This window comes from Xenopus tropicalis, chromosome 8 (assembly GCF_000004195.4).
Source record: "Xenopus tropicalis strain Nigerian chromosome 8, UCB_Xtro_10.0, whole genome shotgun sequence".
Taxonomy (NCBI): Eukaryota; Metazoa; Chordata; class Amphibia; order Anura; family Pipidae; genus Xenopus; species Xenopus tropicalis.
In genome coordinates this window covers 17,826,050-17,840,908 of record NC_030684.2, presented here as the reverse complement: position 1 = coordinate 17,840,908, position 14,859 = coordinate 17,826,050, and the positions used below count along the sequence as shown (strand labels likewise).

Below are 14,859 nucleotides of genomic sequence, written 5' to 3'. Positions count from 1 at the left end.
TGTATTATGGGGGCACTGCTGCTGGGCACCAATGTATTAGGGGGGCACTGCTGCTGGGCACCAATGTATTAGGGGGGCACTGCTGCTGGGCACCAATGTATTAGGGGGGCACTGCTGCTGGGCACCAATGTATTAGGGGGGCACTGCCTTCTGGGCACCAATGTATTATGGGGGCACTGCTGCTGGGCACCAATGTATTATGGGGGCACTGCTGCTGGGCACCAATGTATTATGGGGGCACTGCTGCTGGGCACCAATGTATTATGGGGGCACTGCTGCTGGGCACCAATGTATTATGGGGGCACTGCTGCTGGGCACCAATGTATTATGGGGGCACTGCTGCTGGGCACCAATGTATTATGGGGGCACTGCTGCTGGGCACCAATGTATTATGGGGGCACTGCTGCTGGGCACCAATGTATTATGGGGGCACTGCTGCTGGGCACCAATGTATTATGGGGGCACTGCTGCTGGGCACCAATGTATTATGGGGGCACTGCTGCTGGGCACCAATGTATTATGGGGGCACTGCTGCTGGGCACCAATGTATTATGGGGGCACTGCTGCTGGGCACCAATATATTATGGGAGCACTGCTGCTGGGCACCAATGTATTATGGGGCACTGCTGCTGGGCACCAATGTATTATGGGGGCACTGCTGCTGGGCACCAATGTATTATGGGGGCACTGCTGCTAGGCACCAATGTACTATGGGGGCACTACTGCTGGGCACCAATGTATTAGGGGGCCCTGGCTACCAATGTGTGTGTGTCCTATCTACTGATGGGAGGGATCACTGGGGGGGCATTGGGGGGCAGGGTGTGGGAGGAGGAGGGCCCAGAAATTTTTTTTGTGAGGGGCCCCGTGATTTCTGATGGCGGCCCTGGGGGCAATTAACTACCCACCCCTCACAAAAGTCATAGCACCCCATTCCCGAATAAGCCGCACGGTTTGACACCTCATTCATGGGTCTACGACAGATGGTGGTTAATTGCCCCCTGCTGGCAACACCTATAACTGTCACTGACCTACGTGTCCCAGCATCCCCTATCAGAGCTGCAGCCTGTAGCCCGATAACTGTCACTGGCCTACGTGTCCCAGCATCCCCCATCAGAGCTGCAGCCTGTAGTCCTATAACTGTCACTGGCCTACATGTCCCAGCATCCCCTATCAGAGCTGCAGCCTGTAGCCCGATAACTGTCACTGGCCTACGTGTCCCAGCATCCCCTATCAGAGCTGCAGCCTGTAGTCTTATAACTGTCACTGGCCTACATGTCCCAGCATCCCCTATCAGAGCTGCAGCCTGTAGTCCTATAACTGTCACTGGCCTACGTTTCCCAGAATCCCCTATCAGAGCTGCAGCCTGTAGTCCTATAACTCTCACTGGCCTACATGTCCCAGCATCCCCTATCAGAGCTGCAGCCTGTAGTCCTATAACTGTCACTGGCCTACATGTCCCAGCATCCCCTATCAGAGCTGCAGTCTGTAGTCTTATAACTGTCACTGGCCTACATGTCCCAGCATCCCCTATCAGAGCTGCAGCCTGTAGTCCTATAACTGTCACTGGCCTACATGTCCCAGCATCCCCTATAAGAGCTGCAGCCTGTAGTCCTATAACTGTCACTGGTCTACATGTCCCAGCATCCCCTATAAGAGCTGCAGCCTGTAGCCCGATAACTGTCACTGGCCTACGTGTCCCAGCATCCCCTATCAGAGCTGCAGTCTGTAGTCCTATAACTGTCACTGACCTACATGTCCCAGCATCCCCTATCAGAGCTGCAGCCTGTAGTCCTATAACTGTCACTGGCCTACATGTCCCAGCATCCCCTATCAGAGCTGCAGCCTGTAGTCCTATAACTGTCACTGGCCTACATGTCCCAGCATCCCCTATCAGAGCTGCAGCCTGTAGTCCTATAACTGTCACTGGCCTACGTGTCCCAGCATCCCCTATCAGAGCTGCAGCCTGTAGTCCTATAACTGTCACTGGCCTACATGTCCCAGCATCCCCTATAAGAGCTGCAGTCTGTAGTCCTATAACTGTCACTGGCCTACATGTCCCAGCATCCCCTATCAGAGCTGCAGTCTGTAGTCCTATAACTGTCACTGGCCTACGTGTCCCAGCATCCCCTATCAGAGCTGCAGCCTGTAGTCCTATAACTGTCACTGGCCTACATGTCCCAGCATCCCCTATAAGAGCTGCAGTCTGTAGTCCTATAACTGTCACTGGCCTACATGTCCCAGCATCCCCTATCAGAGCTGCAGTCTGTAGTCCTATAACTGTCACTGGCCTACGTGTCCCAGCATCCCCTATCAGAGCTGCAGTCTGTAGTCCTATAACTGTCACTGGCCTACGTGTCCCAGCATCCCCTATCAGAGCTGCAGCCTGTAACCCTATAACTGTCACTGGCCTACGTGTCCCAGCATCCCCTATCAGAGCTGCAGCCTGTAGTCCTGTAACTGGCCTACATGTCCCAGCATCCCCTATCAGAGCCTCAGCCTGTAGTCCTATAACAGTCACTGACCTACATGTCCCAGCATCCCCTATCAGAGCTGCAGCCTGTAGTCCTATAACTGTCACTGGCCTACGTGTCCCAGCATCCCCTATCAGAGCTGCAGCCTGTAGTCCTATAACTGTCACTGGCCTACGTGTCCCAGCATCCCCTATAAGAGCTGCAGCCTGTAGTCCTATAACTGTCACTGACCTACATGTCCCAGCATCCCCTATCAGAGCTGCAGCCTGTAGTCCTATAACTGTCACTGGCCTACGTGTCCCAGCATCCCCTATCAGAGCTGCAGCCTGTAGTCCTATAACTGTCACTGGCCTACGTGTCCCAGCATCCCCTATAAGAGCTGCAGCCTGTAGTCCTATAACTGTCACTGACCTACATGTCCCAGCATCCCCTATCAGAGCTGCAGCCTGTAGTCCTATAACTGTCACTGACCTACATGTCCCAGCATCCCCTATCAGAGCTGCAGTCTGTAGTCCTATAACTGTCACTGGCCTACGTGTCCCAGCATCCCCTATCAGAGCTGCAGCCTGTAGTCCTATAACTGTCACTGGCCTACGTGTCCCAGCATCCCCTATCAGAGCTGCAGTCTGTAGTCCTATAACTGTCACTGGCCTACGTGTCCCAGCATCCCCTATCAGAGCTGCAGTCTGTAGCCCGATAACTGTCACTAGCCTACATGTCCCAGCATCCCCTATCAGAGCTGCAGCCTGTAGTCCTATAACTGTCACTGGCCTACATGTCCCAGCATCCCCTATAAGAGCTGCAGCCTGTAGTCCTATAACTGTCACTGGCCTATGTGTCCCAGCATCCCCTATCAGAGCTGCAGCCTGTAACCCTATAACTGTCACTGGCCTACGTGTCCCAGCATCCCCTATCAGAGCTGCAGCCTGTAGTCCTGTAACTGGCCTACATGTCCCAGCATCCCCTATCAGAGCCTCAGCCTGTAGTCCTATAACAGTCACTGGCCTACATGTCCCAGCATCCCCTATCAGAGCTGCAGCCTGTAGTCCTACAACTGTCACTGGACTACGTGTCCCAGCATCCCCTATAAGAGCTGCAGCCTGTAGTCCTATAACTGTCACTGGCCTACATGTCCCAGCATCCCCTATAAGAGCTGCAGCCTGTTGTCCTATAACTGTGACTGGCCTACATGTCCCAGCATCCCCTATCAGAGCTGCAGTCTGTAGTCCTATAACTGTCACTGACCTACATGTCCCAGCATCCCCTATAAGAGCTGCAGCCTGTAGTCCTATAACTGTCACTGGCCTACATGTCCCAGCATCCCCTATAAGAGCTGCAGCCTGTAGTCCTATAACTGTCACTGGCCTACGTGTCCCAGCATCCCCTATCAGAGCTGCAGCCTGTAGCCCTATAACTGTCACTGGCCTACATGTCCCAGCATCCCCTATCAGAGCTGCAGCCTGTAGTCCTATAACTGTCACTGGCCTACGTGTCCCAGCATCCCCTATCAGAGCTGCAGCCTGTAGTCCTATAACTGTCACTGGCCTACGTGTCCCAGCATCCCCTATCAGAGCTGCAGCCTGTAGTCCTATAACTGTCACTGGCCTACGTGTCCCAGCATCCCCTATCAGAGCTGCAGCCTGTAACCCTATAACTGTCACTGGCCTACGTGTCCCAGCATCCCCTATCAGAGCTGCAGCCTGTAGTCCTGTAACTGGCCTACATGTCCCAGCATCCCCTATCAGAGCCTCAGCCTGTAGTCCTATAACAGTCACTGGCCTACATGTCCCAGCATCCCCTATCAGAGCTGCAGCCTGTAGTCCTATAACTGTCACTGACCTACATGTCCCAGCATCCCCTATCAGAGCTGCAGTCTGTAGTCCTATAACTGTCACTGGCCTACGTGTCCCAGCATCCCCTATCAGAGCTGCAGCCTGTAGTCCTATAACTGTCACTGACCTACATGTCCCAGCATCCCCTATAAGAGCTGCAGCCTGTTGTCCTATAACTGTCACTGGCCTACATGTCCCAGCATCCCCTATCAGAGCTGCAGTCTGTAGTCCTATAACTGTCACTGGCCTACGTGTCCCAGCATCCCCTATCAGAGCTGCAGCCTGTAGTCCTATAACTGTCACTGACCTACATGTCCCAGCATCCCCTATAAGAGCTGCAGCCTGTTGTCCTATAACTGTCACTGGCCTACATGTCCCAGCATCCCCTATCAGAGCTGCAGTCTGTAGTCCTATAACTGTCACTGGCCTACATGTCCCAGCATCCCCTATCAGAGCTGCAGCCTGTAGTCCTGTAACTGTCACTGGCCTACATGTCCCAGCATCCCCTATCAGAGCCTCAGCCTGTAGTCCTATAACAGTCACTGGCCTACATGTCCCAGCATCCCCTATCAGAGCTGCAGCCTGTAGTCCTATAACTGTCACTGGCCTACATGTCCCAGCATCCCCTATCAGAGCTGTAGCCTGTGTCCCTTGCCATCTGGTTGTCAGCGCCCCATTTACCTTAGTACCATTTAGTGAGGTGATCCAGCAGCCAATTACAGTTGGGCTACTGTGATTGGCTGTAACCCATACAGCTAATCTGTACCATACAGACACTCACACAGGGGATACAGTTAAGCAGCCCCATCATTCCCAACCCATTGGCCTTTATATTCCATGAAATCCAAATAAGTGCCTGTAACCCTCCCCTTGCTTTCTATGGGATCCCCTCTATTTGGGAGCTGCCATTCTTGCTACTCCCCCTATGTGCAGATTGATACCCCCCGGCCCATGTATTGGTACATTCTGTATAACAGTCAGGCTCTCAGTATCTCTTGCTAGTAATGATGGCATCACATGGGCTGGAGCAAGGGATTGTGGGAGTTCTAGTAACAGAGCTCGGAATTACAGGCCGTCTCTCATAGACTCCATTATAAGAAAATAATTCAAATTTTTAAAAATGATTCCTTAAGATATAATTACCCCTTATTGGGGGCAGAACAGCCCTATTGGGTTTATTTAATGGTTAAATGATTCCCTTTTCTCTGTAATAATAAAACAGTACCTGTACTTGATCCCAACTAAGATATAATTACCCCTTATTGGGGGCAGAACAGCCCTATTGGGTTTAATTACAGTTGAAATAATTTTTGTAGCAGACTTAGGTAGGAGATCCCAATTACAGAAAGACCGCTTATCTGGAAAACCCCAGATCCCGAGCATTCTGGATAATAGATCCTATACCTGTACATATACATACTGTATTAGCTCAATATAAACAGCACAATAATGCCCTGTATTGTTATGTTATTTATATTATACATCCATATATCAATAACAACTGCCCCAATAACCTTACCCCCTGCCATTATTAGTATCAGTATTACAGCCCCCCCAGTGCCCATAACTCCTGTCAGTAATCGCATTGCTTGAGCCATTGTGATGTCACAGTGCAGGCAGCTGTATTGTGATGTCACAATGCAGAAAGCTGAGGTTGTTGCTAAGCAGCCTGGGATCGGCACATTCTTTCTTACGCGAGCAAGGTGAGTGGAGCTCCGGTTACATAGGGGGGACATTATGGAAATAAAGGTTTAGGGACAGATTTATCAGTGTAACAAGTGGGGGAAGGATACACCCCGCGCGACTGTATTTAATTCCCTACTACAGAGTGTAACATAGTGGGGGGGATATTTATTATAGAGAGCAATTTGGGAATAAGCCATATTTAAAAAGCTTTTCATGACATTCGCACTGTGAATAAAAATTCGCTATTACGTTTGTACATTAAATGCGCCAGTCGCGTCCGGCTTTATACATATAAACAGGGGCGGGGCAAATATGTTCCCTGTGCCAATCATTTCCATTGTAAGATCCCCAGGGGAGGGGCCAATATAAATACAATACAGTATATACTATACATACAGTTTCCATTTCCCTACGGGGATTTATCACCCTACCAATTCTAATATATTTTATTGGATTCCACACCGTGTTTTCTTCCTTTTATTTATCTATATTGGTCGTCTTTTATCATTCGTAAATAGTATTATTTTTTTTTAAATTCAGAGGTTTACCCCTTATGTAATAAAAGCCACTAAGCACTGTGTGCAGTAACTCATAGCAACCAATACATTGTTTTGGCTTTGTGACCAGTAAATGCTGCTGATTGGTTGCTATGGGGAAACGTAATTATGTTGGTTAGCGCCCCCCATTTTCTAAACGCTACTCCTCCTATAACTTTAGGGGTACAACACCCAAACTCCCCACACTTCTTCGCCTTATAGCAGAGCAGTTTGCTTGTGTTTTTCTAAGCAATCCCGCCCCCCGTCTTTTTGTGGCGCCGCTCCGAACCCCCCAATTTTCCCATTGACTTTGACGGGGAAGGTTTTCAAACTGCTGCCAATCTTACAGCTTTGAAGCTGCACCCCCCAAACTTGAATCGCATAGTCATGGGGTCAGCTTGAATGAAAAGATGATATATGTTGGATGCCCAAAAGTGGGCAGGGCTATGAACATCCAATCAGATTTTATCTATTGACTTTCAATGGGGAAATCCAACCTGCTGCCATTCTCACAGTATTAACCCCGGGGTCCCCAAACTCTTCACAGTTGGTCACTAGGGGATTGCAGTTTTATTTGTAGAAAAAGGGGGCGGTGCCACCAACAGCCAATCCGATTTCACCTATTGAATTTTGTTGGCTTAATTCCAGGGTTCCCATTGGGTGACTATGTATTCACGGTTACAAAAAGCCGACAGCCAATCACATCTCATTCAGTGGCTTCAGCTGTTTTTCAAACCGACATTAAAACACTATTAAAGAAAAGGGTTTGGTACAAGGCTCAAAAGTGGGGCCAAACTGTTTAATGTCTCTATATAAATAATAAAATATAAATAAAAGCAACCAATCGGATTACTACCGTTTGCACCAATGATGTTTCTCTCTCTCCGCAGAAAGAATGGCAGCGAAAATGGCGAGGCGCATACTTCGAAAAGTATTTTGTTGCCTCCCACTTTTTAGAAAAGTAAGGGCCTTTGTTTGACTCTAATATCTCTGATTTGGGTTTGCGAATAAAAGTTACCGATTTCCCAACGCGATCGTTACCATTTATAATCCGACTTTATTCTCTTTGTTTTCAGAAACGAATTGTGATAAAAGATAAAGAAGTTGTTATTCTGGTAAGGAGGGAACTGCCAAGCAAATATATTGTACCCATCCCAGTTTGCATTTCAGTATAATATCAAATACTTGGCTCTTTATTTCTATTAAATAAACTCTTTTCTTTATGTGAAACAGGTTCAACCAGAAGAACAACAACATCAACCCACTGAAACCATCTGCGAGGTAAGCAAAACGGAGAAGCTGCAAATATCTCTTTCCTCTTCTGTCTTCTTTCCTATCTATCTATCTATCCTCTATGTATCCATCTATCTATCATCTATCTATCTATCTCTCTATCATATATCTATCATCTATCTATCCTCTATCTATCTATCTATCATCTATCCATCTATCTCTCTCTATCTATCTCTCTCTCTATCCATCCATCTATCTATCTATCCTCTATCTCTCTCTCTCTCTCTCTCTCTCTATCTATCTATCTACCTACCTATCATCTATCTAGCTATCTACCTATCTATCATTTATCTCTCTATCTACCTATCTATCATCTATCTCTCTATCTACCTACCTATCTGCCCACCTGTCTCTTTCCTCTTCTTCCCTTTGGACACAGACAGGCGCATACACAGTAAAGGGAAAAAGCAGCTTTTCATGTGTAATTGGCTTTTACCCTACTGCGCCTGTACCTGCCGGTGTATGTAGGCTCCCATAGTTGTACTGCCCCCCTACATTATATATATCCGCTTTGCACCCCTATACTGGCACACACAGTCGGCTCTAGCCATGTGCCCTGCCACATACAATTAATAATCCATTTTAAATACAGATTAATGCAACTGCCAAACCCATAAGGTCACTAGAAATAGTTTTGAGCTTTTCCAGCAAAGAGCCGACTTGATCTCCCTGATCTCATTATTCTCTTTTCTCTTAACCAGCAACCAGTTCCACCTATTGAGAATGTTGTCTCTCAAGTAGCGAGAAATAAATTGTTTACAACTGATAAAAATATGAAGTAAAGTTGCTTGTTTTTGTATTATGAAAGATAAATACCGTATAGAGGCCTGATATCTCTGTCTCTTACGCAGGACAACCCGGAGCAGATTGTGGGGGCTTGGAGATAACACCTTCCAAGTAAGTGGGAAAGGCAATAGTGGAAAGTAACTGGTTATTTTGCCCTTTATCAAATACATCATTACAGTAGTGAATGAGTTAATCACACTTTTTTTTTAATTCTTTAACCAGGAACAAACAGAAGATGAAACTGGCGTGGATATTCACCAGGTAAGTTAAAATAGACAAAAAAAAAAGTTCTTTAAAAAACCTTCCTTTGTATAAAGAATAATTTCTCTTTGGCTAAATAGGAGTAATTCACCTGAGCCATCTGACTTTTCCAAATTCACATTTATTGATCTAACAAAGTTATCTATCTATCTATCTATCTATCTATCTATCGGCAACTGCCAAACCCATAAGGTCACAAGAAATAGTTTTAGGCTTTTCCAGCAAAGAGCCGAGTTGATCTCCCTGATCTCATTATTCTCTTTTTTTCCTGAACCAGGAACCAGTTCATCCTACTAGTAATGTTGTCGCTCAAGTAAGTCGCAAGAAATACATAATATAAAACTGATAAAAATATGAACTAAAGTTGCTTGTTTTGTATCATGAAAGATACGTTAAATACCGTAATAGAGGGGCGAGGCCTGATATCTCTGTCTCTTACGCAGGAACCCCCAGAGCAGAACAGACAACAAACTACATCTTTGATGAAGAACCTGAAGAATTTCATGGTTCTAATGAATCAGAGGAAGAGATAGAAAATGACGTAAGTGGAAATAACTAAATCAAGCAACAAATATAATAAGAATAATCCGATATTGAATGACTTTGAATGTAAAATGTGTTTTTGTGTAATTGTATTTGTCTTTTTCTCTTAACAAGGAGGAACCTGATGAAGAACCTGAAGAATTTCATGGTTCTAATGAATCAGAGGAAGAGCTAGATTATGACGTAAGTGGAAAAGAACTAAATCTGCAACAAATATAATAAGAAAATCCCGGATATTGATTGACTTTGAATGTAAATGTGTTTTTGTGTAATTGTTTTTGTCTTTTTCTCTTACCAAGGAGGAACCTGATGAAGAACCTGAAGAATTTCATGGTTCTAATGAATCAGAGGAAGAGGTAGATTATGACGTAAGTGGAAAAGAACTAAATCTGCAACAAATATATTAAAAAAAATCCCGATATTGATTGACTTTGAATGTAAAATGTGTTTTTGTGTAATTGTATTTGTCTTTTTCTCTTAACAAGGAGGAACCTGTGAGAACCTGAAGAATTTCATGGTTCTAAATGAATCAGAGGAAGAGTTAGATTATGACGTAAGTGGAAAAGAACTAAATCTGCAACAAATATATTAAGAAAATCCCGATATTGATTGACTTTGAACGTAAAATGTGTTTTTGTGTAATTGTATTTGTCTTTTTCTCTTAACAAGGAGGAACCTGATGAAGAACCTGAAGAATTTTATGGTTCTAATGAATCAGAGGAAGAGTTAGATTATGACGTAAGTGGAAAAGAACTAAATCTGCAACAAATATATTAAGAAAATCCCGATATTGATTGACTTTGAACGTAAAATGTGTTTTTGTGTAATTGTTTTTGTCTTTTTCTCTTACGCAAGGAGGAATCTGATGAAGAAGAACTTGTTTATGAAGAAATTTATGAAGAAGTTTATGAAGAACTGTATGAAGAAGTTTATGGTTCTTATGAATTAGAGGAAGACTGTGACGTAAGTGGAAAAGAACTGAATCAGCAACAAATATAATAAGAAAATCCCGATAATGAATGCCTTTGAATGTAAAATGTGTTTTTGTGTAATTGTATTTGTCTTTTTCTCTTCAACAAGGAGGAACCTGAGGAAGTAGAACTGTATGAAGAATTTTATGGTTCTTATGAATTAGAGGAAGAGGTCGATTATGACGTAAGTGGAAAAGAACTAAATCTGCAACAAATATAATAAGAAAATACCGATATTGATTGACTTTGAATGTAAAATGTGTTTTTGTGTAATTGTATTTGTCTTTTTCTCTTAACAAGGAGGAATCTGATGAAGAACTTGTTTATGAAGAAGTTTATGAAGAAGTTTATGAAGAAGTTTATGAAGAAGAAGTTTATGGTTCTGATGAATCAGAGGAAGACTATGGCGTAAGTTGAAAAGAACTAAATCTGCAACAAATGTAATAAGAAAATCCCTTAGGATTTTCAATCAGACTCTTTTAACAAGGAAGCTCAAGGGGAAATAACGGCCAAGTGGCTGTGATGATGGCCACATTTGAGATTTCAGGTTTTTTGGGGATTTAAAAAATTCAAATGCTAATAAATCTGCCCCTCAGGGTGCTTTTAGGGCATTTTAATATCCAGGTGTAGGTGTTTAATTACTAGGGGTAATTACTACATAAATGTGGAGATATGCTAAATGGCTAGCTGAAATTACACCTATTATCTCACATTCATTTGTAGTTTCCTAGAATTGACTTTGTTAAACCAAAGATCTGCTCCGTAGCTAATATTATAACATTCTTCCCTTAGGTGCAAAACAACTGCATAAGACGAGTTATTAGAGACTAAGACCAACAATCTGCCCAAAGGAATTTCTATGATAGAATATTAACAGATCCAATGAAGAACGTATAAGCGCCAAAAAGAAATCTACTCCAGGCAGGATCTGTTACCAACCTGAAACTTGGCTCCTTCGATATGTTCCCAAAAGAAAAGGGAAGGGATGGAAAGGGTTGGGAACATCTGGAGCCAAAATGCATCTACTTAATGCTATGAACCAGTTGTGTTCAGAGAGGAGTTCCAGTGACAACTCTCAAACACTTATCTGCCTGATATTTTTGGATGTATATGTACTGTACATGTATATTATATTTTGCTTGAGAAAATGTATATTTTATAATAAAAGTTTTATAAAAAAGAGAAACAAACTACAAAAATAAGGGTTTCTTTTTAATGAGAATTTTAATTTGGTGGCAGTGGACGAGTGTGGATATAATAGTGCAAATAGGGAAAGGAGGGATCTCTTTCTCTCTGTAACATAGTAATAGGTAACTTAAAGGTCCCCTTTATGCAAAAATTGGGATATGGTTAATGTTTTGGTAAATGCATATTCTTAAAATGTGAGCTCAGAAATCACCCAAATCTTAATAAAGTAAATTGCTGGTGGGAAAGCATACGTGGGTCTTGCTTTTCCAAAGTCGCCCGCAGTTTCCTTGTAAACAAAATGCTGCGTATGGTTTCCCACTAGTGGGTTACTTTATTGTCGATGGGAAACAGTCTGGGGTGGATTTGTTGCCCCAGTAGCCCAGATTTAACCCCGGATGACAAATCTCCCCACATGCCATTAGCCTTAAGTGCCGGGCATTCTATGTGGGGCAATTTGTGCTAGTGGTGTAACAACAACAGGGCTGCAAAATGCTCCTCAGAGGGGCCCGGCACGCACACAGCAGCCCCTGCCCGGCCCGGCCCTCCATCCCCCCACGCTCATGCTGGCTGGGGATGGGGGATTTCTAACAACTATAGAGAAAACAGACCCCTATCCCACAGGCCCCCCCACATGCATGGGGTCTGCATCCTCTATAGCAGGGATCCTCAAACTATGGCCTGGTTAATTTACCCGGCCCCCTGCTGCATCCTCACCCCTGGCAGCGGAGAGAGAGGACTCAGCGGGGAGCGGGACAGGGGAGCTGAGAGGGAGGACAGACGGTGCTGGCAGAGAGAGGACTCATCATTGAGTGGGAGGGGGAGCTGGGAAGACAGACGGAGCGGAGGGAGCTGGAAGAGGGAGGACTCAGTGGGCAGCGAGAGGGAGTGCGGGGGCAGTGGGGAGTGGTCTGTGGAAGAGAGAGGACGCAGCGGGTAGCGGGAGGGGGGAGCTGGAAGAGAGAGAATGCAGGAGTGGCCCATAGTTTGCCCCCAACAGTCTGAGGGACCATGGACTTGCCCCTTGCTTAAGAAGTTTGAGGACCCCTGTTCTATAGTTACCCCACTGGCTCGATGCCTCTGTATTTTTTTCAGAGGGTCTAAAGTTCAATAAAAATCGAGAAAACTTCCTAAACCCTCTCCCAAGCACTTGGATTGTTTTGTATTGAGCAGTGACTGCTAATGCAAAGCTGAAATTTCTATTTGGCCTTATACCCCCTTTACTTATACTGAGAGGAACAACTCACTTAGCAACTTAGGGACGTCTTATACTTAGCACTAGCCAATGGGGCAGTTATGTTGAATGAGCAAAATGATTGATATAGAACAATTTGCTTCCTCCATCTATTGCAGTTGTGGAACAACAGTTCCAAGGTGCATACCTCTGTTGTGGATGTGAGCGAGTTGCCACTTTAGAGGCTCGCGTTAGAGCTCTAGAGGAACAAGTTGCAACACTGCGTTCTATTGACAATCTTGAAAGAAGTCTCTTGCTAACTGAACAAGAACTAGCGGGGTCAGATAGTATGGGGGGAGGGGAGCAAGGAAAGGATGATAGGGCAGTAAGCTGGGTGACAGTTAGGAAATCGAGTGTGGGGAAAAGAAAAAGGGAGGCTGCTCCAGGGTTTGCGCATCCCAACAGATTTGCCAGATTGTGTGAAGAAGATGGGAGTGTGAACTCTGGACTGGCGGTTCTAGATGAGGCTGATCTCTCTAACAGCCGGGAGACCAGTTTCTCTAGTAGTGGTGGGGAGGAGAGCAGAGCTAGGCCTAAACAGATGGTGGTTATAGGGGATTCGATCATTAGGAAAGTGGAAAGGGTAATCTGTCGAGCGGATCGCTTCAACCGGACAGTTTGCTGTCTTCCTGGTGCCAGGGTTCGGCATGTGGTTGATCGGGTCGACACATTATTGGGAGGGGCTGGGCATGACCCGGCTGTCTTGGTACATATCGGTACTAACGACAAAATGAACGGTAGGTGGGGGACCTTAAAGAGTGAGTTCAGGGATCTAGGCTCTAAAATTAAGCAAAGGTCCTCCAATGTCATTTTTTCGGAAATTTTGCCGGTGCCGCGTGCTAGTTTAGGGAGACAGCGGGAGCTTAGGGAGCTAAATCCGTGGCTAAAGTCTTGGTGTAGGAAGGAAGGGTTTGGGTTCCTAGAGCACTGGGCTGACTTTTCTTTGGGGTACAATCTATACAGTCCTGACGGATTGCACCTCAATGGAAGGGGGTCTACTGTGCTAGGGGAGAGAATGGTTAAGAGGCTGGAGGAGTGTTTAAACTAGACAAGGGGGGGGGGTGGGTGAGCTAGATTCTTATGGGAGAGCTAGTGTAGATGGGGCAGTGGGACCAGTAAAGGGTTGTGGGGGAGGAGTGAGGGGGGCATATAGTTTATCAGATAAGGAGCTTCCATTGTTACAAGGGAAACAGACTAATTTTCACCTTAGCTCTAACTGTCCTTTAGCTAATGTAAGCATCAGAGGGAGAAGTAATAATCTCCGCTGCATGCTGGCTAATGCGCGTAGCTTGTCGGGAAAAATAGGGGAGTTGCAGGCTATTGCATGTATTGAAAATTATGATTTAATTGGTATCACTGAGACCTGGTGGGATGATAAATGTGACTGGGCTGTGAATTTAAATGGGTATACGCTTTTTAGGAGGGACAGAGAGATTAAAAAGGGTGGAGGGGTTTGTCTTTACGTAAAGTCAGACTTAAAGCCATGTAATAAAGACATTACCAATGAAAACGTCGAATCTCTTTGGGTAGAAATTTCTGTAGGGCTGAAGGTCACAAAGAAAATGATCATTGGTGTATGCTATAAACCACCCCGTATAGATGAAGGGGATGAGACCAACTATTGTTGCAAATGGAGGAGGCTTCAAAACTAGGTCAAGTTGTTGTTATGGGGGACTTTAATTATCCGGACATTGACTGGAGTAATGGGGTGGCTAAGTCAGAAACAGCTAGTAGGTTTGTAAATATGCTAAATGACAACTTTTTATTTCAGGTGGTTCAAGAACCTACTCGGAATGAGTCTATTTTGGACCTGGTAATATCTAATAATACTGAACTCATCTCTAACATTTGTGTGGATGAGCATTTGGGGAACAGTGATCACAACATGGTTTCCTTTGAGATAATGCTGCAGAGACACCTCTATAAGGGAGTAACTAAAACACTCAATTTTAGACGTGCAGACTTTGCCAGTATAAGGGCATCTCTGCAATGTGTCAACTGGGAAAGGCTTTTCATGGGGTTAGACACATAAGGAAAATGGAACATCTTTAAAACATTGCT

General features: G+C 45.1%; 3 long non-coding RNA genes across 3 annotated transcripts in view; 2 read left to right on the top strand and 1 right to left on the bottom strand.

The window, feature by feature from the left end:
- LOC105945132 overlaps window positions 1-14,859 on the bottom strand; it is a 99,905-nt gene that overhangs the window by 51,202 nt on the left and 33,844 nt on the right. The window lies entirely within an intron of this gene.
- LOC116406615 lies at window positions 7,171-8,694 on the top strand. Its single transcript, XR_004219699.1, has 4 exons — window positions 7,171-7,486; window positions 7,602-7,640; window positions 7,759-7,806; window positions 8,670-8,694. It is a non-coding gene; the product is annotated as an uncharacterized LOC116406615 (long non-coding RNA).
- On the top strand, window positions 8,691-9,337 carry LOC116406614. The gene is made up of 4 exons (XR_004219698.1): window positions 8,691-8,715; window positions 8,827-8,865; window positions 9,143-9,178; window positions 9,309-9,337. It is a non-coding gene; the product is annotated as an uncharacterized LOC116406614 (long non-coding RNA).